Genomic DNA, 8,888 nt, shown 5'->3' with positions numbered 1-8,888 from the left:
ATTGGAGACCGTGTCCATTTTGAGAAGGTCTCCCAGAATAATTGTGCCATGAAACATGGGGAGCACAAATGAAAAACAGGAAGCTGAGCTGCAAGGGTTCGTTTGAAATTGGCAAATTTGTAGCAAAGAAATTTTTCAGCCAGAAAATCCACAGATGGCAAACATTGCCCACAACATCACTTCCCTCTGTGTCTGGTTAAGAACAGGGGCAGCGATTGGCCCAATCTGTCGCCTGTGGTGGGAATGATGACCTTCTGTGTCAGACTCTAAGACCAAGTTCAGTGCATTTGTTGTTCACTCCACGTGGCAAATTCTGGAAGCCAGCAGCTTCTGACCACCCTCCCACTGCTGTGGTCCATGGAGTGAGGGCTCTGCTGGAAACAAACCAAGGACATTTGTTTTGGAGGCTTTTGGCAATTTTGATTTGGGTTAGAAGTGGCTTCAAGAAGCCTAATTAACTTAAGTATTTTCATTGTACTTTTAGCACCATCCTCACCTCAGTCTTTAATTTTTCTCTTAACTGGCAATAAAATGTGCTAGGAAGACAGGAATATTGGAGTGCTGGGACTGTCGGAGGTGAAGTGATGTGATGCTACTGAAGGATGCTGACATGAACTGCAAAAGAGCTTCTGCAGCTCCAGGGGCTGGCACTGTATGGGAAAGAAATGGCAATGAATGCCTTGGGTGTGCAGACTTTCCCCTTCCTACACTGAACCTTAGGGACAAAGGTTTTCCTCTAAGGAGGGACTAGTTTGTGTGACTTCCCCAAGAGCCATTCTGGTACTTAGAGGTGATGATAATTAGCTATTTCAATATTTCAAAAGCTGTCCCCTGAATTAGGGGTCAGGATTATTCTATATAGCTCTAGAAGGTGGTTATGGGGTATATCATCTTACTTTTTCTGCAAAACAATACATCCCAAAACTTAGTGACTTAAAAAACAACCACTTATTTAAGCTCCTAATTATGAGGGCATTCAGTTTGGATGGGGCTCAGCAGGGCGGTTCTGCTGATCTGAGCCAGCTGTGCTGATCTCGCCTGGGGCTCACTGTGGCATCTATGATCAGTCAACCTGGTTGGCCCTGGTCTGGATGGTCTAAGATGTCCCACACTGGGATGACACAGGTCTTCTCTATATGTTTGCTCAACTTCAGCAGGCTACCCTCATTTTGTTCTCATGGAAGTGACAGGGTTCCATGAAGCCTAGGCTCTTTGAAGACATGATATCAATTTTGCGGCATTCTATTGGTTAAAGCATGTCACTAAATTAGTCCAGCAAAGGGACATGCAAAGGACGTGGGAACAAAGAGGAGTGGAGAATGCTGGCCATTTTACAGTCTACCATATTGGGGACAGATTTTGACTGGATATTCAGAAGCACATTCTAATGAGTTGGACAGACAGAATTGCCTGCCATGGTCCTGCTCTGGAGGAAGGAACACCTTCCAAATGATCAGAATGGGATCACTTAGCTTACGAAAGCCCTTTCAATTCCAAGTGTTTATTTACTAGGAACTTATTTGCAACAACCCAGAGTAGATTTTCATATTTGGATTCAGAAAAATGGGAATAATTTCCCCAAACCCTGACAGCCTCAATCTTGACCATGTCCCCTAACCTCCACCCACCCCACCCCCTTAATGCTGATCGGATTCCTCTCTCTCCCTTTCACTCATCACTACACCCTCTAGTCCCATCTATCTGCCTGGCTTTGTTTGGTTGGGGGTAGGAAGCAGAAGAGGATGAATAAAACATCCCCTGCTAAACAAGGGTTGCTGGGCTCCGAATTTATATTATGGTCTCTAAAGAATGACGTGTGTCGGAGAGGAAAAAAGAAACAGCATATGCATATTTTTCAAAGACATGCACACGTGCAGAGAGTGGAAAATAAAAGAAGCCAACAATCCAACCCGAAGTCAGTTTTAAAGGAGGAGGATGTAAACTTGAGCTCCAGAGCTGGAGCCAGGACAGGAAGTGGCTTGGCCTGCATGAGGCACATATGCTGCATGGAAAACCACCCTGTGCCTGGGCTCCCTGTCTTCCTAATTCACTTCAGCCTCCAGCCCTTCCTGACCCTGGGAACAATGCAGCTCTGTGCTGAAGGGTTTCTAGCCTGAGCTGCTGAGACTGTGCCTTTTGTGATGGCCTGGGAGAGGGAGAATGGCGAAGCTGGTTTGAGTGTCTGTGTGTATGAATCACTCACATCACATGGCTGGGCCGGCTGCAGCAGCTCTCCAGGTCCATACAAGGGCACCCTGGGAGCGTGGCCTGAGCCCATGCCTGGAGGCTGGTCAGCCAGCTGCAGAGTGCCCTGCTCTGAACCATATAGGCAGGGAAAGGCCAGAGAATGGGGTGTGGTGGGGGAAGGTCTGCACAGCAAGGGCTGTTGATTGTACTCTCATGGTGCCACAATGCAGGCTTGGGTGTCTTCCTCCTAATTCCAGGTCAGTTGTGGAGTCTGTGTCTGATGTTCCCAGGAGTCTCAGAATTTCTGGCTCGTCCCTGAAACCTGCAGGGCTCCTCACCTCAATGGGCTTTTCCTAAAGACTGGAATATGCCGAGTGTGGAGAAGTCACCCTATTTTGGAGGACACAGTGAGTTGGCAGGAGCTGGGGGCTGCTCTGTTTTCTAGACCTGTTAAATCCTGGCTTCAGAGTGAGAGACTAAGGACTGCTTGTAGACTCCTCATAGGGCAGAGTGGAGAATGTCGGGCAGCAGAACAGGAGGAAGATTTAGGCTGGACAGAAGAGATTGCTGAGGGTGAGGGCTGTTCCCTGTCTCTGTTTCAACTTGGAGAGGGCTTGTACTGTGTGGAGACAGGGGAATAGATCCCAAGACACTGGGCCCTCTGAATTCAATTTGTCTGACTTAGCTGAGCCTAGGTGTCTTCTCCCCGATGCACAGCAGAGGGCAGTGTGGTACTGTGGGCATAACTCTGCTGCGTCATCAACTTTTCTTTGTACTCCACCTCCTTCTTAGTCTTTTCAAATCAAAGCTGCTTAGGCTCAACCTGAGCCCTGTGTGAATGACATGACTTCGCCTAGTGCTCTAGGCCCCTTCGCTGAGAGAAGCCCCCGGCCTTAGATCTGCTTAGAAAACACGCATAACTCTCCCCTCTACCTGTTTCCTGGTTCCTATACTGAGCCTTCAGAACAAAAACGAAAAGGTGGCAGTGCTGATGGGCAGAATTTGGTGGCACACATGTAGAGCCTTATGGTTTTCAAGAAACGTTCTCATCTATTCCTTACAACAGTTCTGAGAGGTGAGTGGTTGCTCCATTTTGTGAAAGAGAACTGAGTCCTAAGAGAGGTGAAGTAATGGGCCAGGGTGGTCCAACTGGTCAAAGGCTAAACTGGGGGACTCTGGCTTTCTAACTCTTGGTCAATGCTCATCCACCCTCTGTGATACACCTGAAATTCAACCAACACCCCTTATCCCACAATGGACCTCCCCCTTTTTTTGTGGTCATGTTTCCTCCCAAGTAAGAAGTGGGAAGATGCCTCTATCATCTCCTAGATTCTTGTGCTGCTCTCTGCCCAACTTATAAACTTGGGTAAGTAACTTTTCTGAGATTTGCTTTCTCCATCAGGAAAACAAGTAGATCAGATGGTTTCTAAGATGGCATAGACCCTTGACCTTTGGTGCTTCCAGATTTGGGCTGTATCCCCAATTACAAGTTAGCCAATAGAACTGAGGAATAGAAGCTTGAAGTGTGGCAGGGCAGAGACACTATGTGAATTTGAATTGCAGGTCTGACCAAACACTTTACATTTCAGCTGGTTGCTTTCATGCAGTGAATGCAACCTTTGCTCCCAAGGCTGAGGAGTGTCAGATAAAACCACATGGGGCATCCCTCATGCTGATGAATGGTGTAGACCGTGATGTTGATGAACATAGATGACAGTCAATAACTGTGTCCAGTGGAGTTTCACTGTCAGATTCTCACTGTCAGATGCTGGGGGAGGTAGCACACTTCTCCAGGAGTCTCACTCTTTCTGCTTAGTTTCCCCATCAGCCATTGATACCCCCAGCAGTTTGGAGGTGGTTCAAACTCTGTTTCTATGGCTACCTCAGGAGATCTGCTTTTTGCCAGGAGGTGGACATGGGACAAAGGAAGAGACAAACTATCCAAGGCAAACCCAGGCTCACACTTATGAGATATACCTGGGATGTATGGTATGGGGAGGAGTGGAAGGACAGAACCACAGAGCTAGAGTCTGGAAGGTGGAATTTTTTTTTATAATGCCAGCATTCACTATTACTTGGGGACTAAGTCAATCAGGTGATACTATCAATATTCCCATTTTACAGATGAAGAAATTAAGGCCAACAGAGGCTGAATAACTTGTCCAAGTTTACACAACTCATGAGAGGTAGAGTTAGGATTGCAAAACACACATCCTTAATCACTCACTCTGTTAGTATTTCCCTGGGATTGGGTTATTTTCCTATTCTCTGGACTAGAAATTAGGACATACTATGTTGAAAGTATGAATGTGTTTGTGAGGATCTGAGGAAGAACATCTATCTATCTATCTATCTATCTATCTATCTATCTATCTATCTATCTATCTCTCTATCATCTCTCAGCCTCTCATCAAGCAAGAAGTATAAAAGGGCTTGGGAGTTGGTTATGATTTCTACATCTATATTCTCACTTATTCTTCCATTAGCCCTGCAGAGTAGGGAGGACTGATATCCTTGAGGTAAGAGAGCTGAGACCTGGTGAAGATAAAGTGACTTGTTCAAGGCTCCATAGCTGGCTGGTGACTGGCCTGGGATAAAAACTCAGGTCTCCTGACTCCTGGTTATAGTGTCCTCTTAACCACCACTAGTCCCCTGGGAAGAGGGTGCTGGCTTGGCCAATGGGACGGGTGTGTGTGTGTGTGTGTGCATGTGTGCTAGCTTCCCAGCTATTGGAGTCTTGGCATCTGGGTACTTTGATTTCCTGGGAGTTCTGTGCACATCTGTGACCAGAGACTCAGCTCTGCCTTCTGCCAGGAACAGCCCAGGGGCTCATGCACAGGATTTTGGTCCTAATGCAGTTTCGGGTAGGAGGTTTAGTGGGATTTATCCTGCACTTAGGTCTGGTGTGGGAAGGCATAGGCTTTCCCACAAAAACCACACCATGACTCAAGTGGGAGTGCTGAGCTTTGTGCTTCAAATCAGAGCTGCCTACCAAGCCATTGCTGCAGTGTGGCTGTCCTGGGGCAGCTAGAGACAGGGGAGCCCATGAGCCCATGGGAGGAAGACTCGGGTGAGGGTTTATGGCATTTACATTGTGTTTCTTCCCACATAAACATGGAGCAGCTTGGATTTCTGAGAAATGATTCCACCTGATCTAAGTGGCTTAAGCTAAGTCTTTTCTGGAGGCAAGAGCCTAGACCTAATGATTTTAGAGAGTATTTTGTACTGACATTTTCTTTTCCTCTGCCTAGTTTTGCTTTTCTGCTTAAAAACTGTCATCATTAAATGCCTATAATGTAAAACTTCAACTATTTCCCCCAACAGTAAGGCTACCTTTTTAGCTTATACCTGCTATTCCCTCCCTCAGGATTTGATCTTTCTCTTGTTCCTATTTTTTAAACCCCAATGAACAACTGTGTGATCTTGGGTAAATCTGTGTGACCTGCGCAAATCACTCAGTATTTTTGAACCTCAATTTATTCCCCTAGAAGGTGGGAATAATGATATCTAACCCACTTCATTGTTATGGAGATCTAAGGAAGACTGTAAGTCCTTGCAACACAGAGGACCTCAGAATTTGCTAAAATGAGGCAGTTTGGTGAGTGAAGAAGAGAGAATCTACTAATGTGGAGAAGACAAGATTTCTGAGCTTGATTTTAGTCATAAAATAATTGAGCTCCTGCAATGTGATGTGTGAATCTGTGGGTTAGCAGACGTGGCTCTGAGGCATTTGTGGTCAGTGCCTGCCTCAGAATGTGAGCTTGTGTGTGTGGTGATGCTGGCACTTGGTGTGGGTATGTGGGATAAAGGAGGTTCTGAGAAGGTTCCCCAGAGTTGGGGATTTGGGATGATTTAAGCACCTTAGGTAGCGGGAAGCTTGAAGACTGCTCTGCTTTGTGGGATGGTCTGGAAAAGAACTGGAAGGCTAGAGGATAGAGCCATGTGGCATTTGTCTTTCTTCAAGTAGAGGTGGTGTTTTATGGTCCTTTAACAGAAATTCAAGAAGGTGGAGGAGGCCAGGAGATGCAGTGCTTTGAAGCTCCATCAGTAAAAGCTTTAATTTAGGTTGAAAGAGGCATTGGCTAATAGCAGAGAGTTCAGCAAAGTATGAGAGGGTGGGATAAAGGGGAGGTGGATAGGATGATAGAATTCTACAGTCTTTTGCTTACGAGACCTCACCCACTCTGGAGAACATCTTAAGATGGCTTATTTTTTTTAACTTTTTCACTGCTTTGATGTCTCAGACAGCAGCCATCAAACTAGCATACCAGACTCATCTCAGCCTCCACAAACACTTAGCACCAGATGATCTGTGTCACGATGTCACACCCTCTCTGAGCCCTGCTGCTCAGGAAGATGCATAATCGGAAGTTCTGGAGAAGTCACTCTGGATGTGAGCTCCACGGGGATTATCAGAGAGAGCCCCATGGGTACAGCAGGCTCGGGTTAGGCTTCTGGCAAAGCTCAGGCATCAGTTTTTTTCCTCTCAGCAACATCTGGTAGCCATGACCTTCTCATAGCCCCCTAGAGAAAAGCTGCTATGGAAAGAAGGAGACCAAATAATTGGTGTTTCACATTAGCATCTCATGTTTCTTCATGATCTCCATGATTTCTAAGCAACTCATCCTTAGCCAGATGGGCCTGGGATGGGCTTTTCCAGGGAGAAGCCAATTGGGTGTTACTAATTTAGATTTAACTTGTCTAAAAGAGATTGATTTCTTATCAGCTCTCAGAAGTTCTGTAAACATTGGAGTCTATACCCCAGTGAAGGGAAATACCCTTTCTTTTGCCCAGAACTTGAAAGGACTCTGGGTACTGTCATCTCACTATTCTTTTCTTTCTTATCTGGTGAAACAAAATGTTTGCCCCACTACCTCCTTTGGGCTCTCATTTGAAACTTCACTTGACTGTACTAGAAGTGAATAGTGTTACTTCAAGTCCTACCAAGTGGTGATAGTGTGAAGGGCATGAGGTTGGAAGTAGAGGACACAGATTCAAGTTCTGGTTTAATCACAGTGGTCTGAGCTTCAGTTTATTCATCTGTAGGGTGGAAAAAATAATGAAATCTACTTCAAATGTTTATTGTGAGAATTAAAAGAGGTTATGCAATCATAAGCGCAGGAGAAGCACTTCAAAATGTCATCATTTCTTTCACATGGGTTCCAATAATTCTTTAGTATTTTGGGTTTGGGAGTCTAGTGTTGTTAATAGAGCTGCTAATCGATGGGAGGGCTGGGGTCTCGAATTATGTGAGGGCCCACCACAGTTCCCTGTAAGAATCTCTAACATTTTTCGTGGGTGGTCTTCTGTAGACCAAGCAACTATAACTCTGATCATGTGCACACCATCTGCAAGTTGAATATACACATCACTTGAATGGGAAACATCAATTTAAAATGAATGTTATAAGACTAACCAGGGCCTCCAATGGTGCAGAAAGTGTTCTTGGTCTCAGGTGCTATTCGGCAAAGGAACAGGAAATTGTCTGAACCAAAGTCACCTTCCAGCATCTCCTTTTCTTCTCTTGGGAGTGATTTTTGTTTTTTTCCGTGTTACTTCCAACTTTTGCCATTTACCCAAGTGGACTCTATCTTGTTTCCTTCCTAGTCTATTAACTAACAATGATTAAGTTTGACTTATCTCACAAACACAACCAAAATAAAAAGTAATTCTCATGGTATGCCTATCAAAGCAAAGGAAAGCAGTTATCAATACACTTACATATAGCTAAGAAGTAAGGAAAATAATGACAATAACTGCAATAGTGAGAGTTGGGGGAACAGGCACTTGTGACTTGGTGGAAATGTAATTTGGTGGAACCCTACTAGAAGGCAGACATATGAATAAAAAATTAAGTATTATATGTTTTTTAAACATCTAGAAATCTATCCTAAGGAAATGACAAAGCAAATCCACATAGTTGTATGTGCAACATGGGAATCTTATTATAGTGTTGTTTATATTACAAAATTGGAAATAGTAAATAGTAAATAATATAGGGATTTGTTGAATAGATTATGAAATATCCATATGATGATATGCTATATAGCCATTTAAAATGGTGATTTGGACTAGATATTATTGATTAAATTGAGAGGGAAAAGGATTACAAAATATGTATGTTTCTATTTTTATAAAATAAAGCATTAATAAATACATAAAAAATCTGGAACTTATGCATATCTTATTGGAGGTAAAATAAATTAAGGGGGTTTGTAAAAAGCATTTCTATGTAATTGATTTTTTATTTTTACTATAAAAAATAGATACTGCTTCTTTAATAAAGAAATAATAATATTTAAAATGGAGTCAAGACCATTAACACAGACTTAAGTGCCCAACTGATATTCCCATAAGAGTCTCAGTTTCTATATTTTTAGACTAGATTTGCTTCCCAGGATGCTAGAGACATAAAATACAAACAATTAGTTCTTAGGCAATGTTATTGAATAATCTTGTGCTGAGTTACTAATTTGTCAATGATATCATATGTTATGCTATTTTTGTTGACTGCATTTCTACTTCATTTGGGCTGAGGGAAAGCTGAAGAGGGATTCTTAGTCCTGTTTTAATTTTTGCATGACTGTCCTCTCCTGCTGCAACTTTGGAGAGGAAACCAACATTGGAATCCCATCAAGGAGGCAGCTGTATATATCTCAATCAATCTGGCTGGAAGGAACCACTCTTGGAAAGTAACTGAA

This window comes from Myotis davidii, unplaced genomic scaffold, assembly GCF_000327345.1.
Source record: "Myotis davidii unplaced genomic scaffold, ASM32734v1 scaffold575, whole genome shotgun sequence".
Classification (NCBI taxonomy): Eukaryota; Metazoa; Chordata; class Mammalia; order Chiroptera; family Vespertilionidae; genus Myotis; species Myotis davidii.
This window is presented reverse-complemented; position numbering follows the sequence as displayed.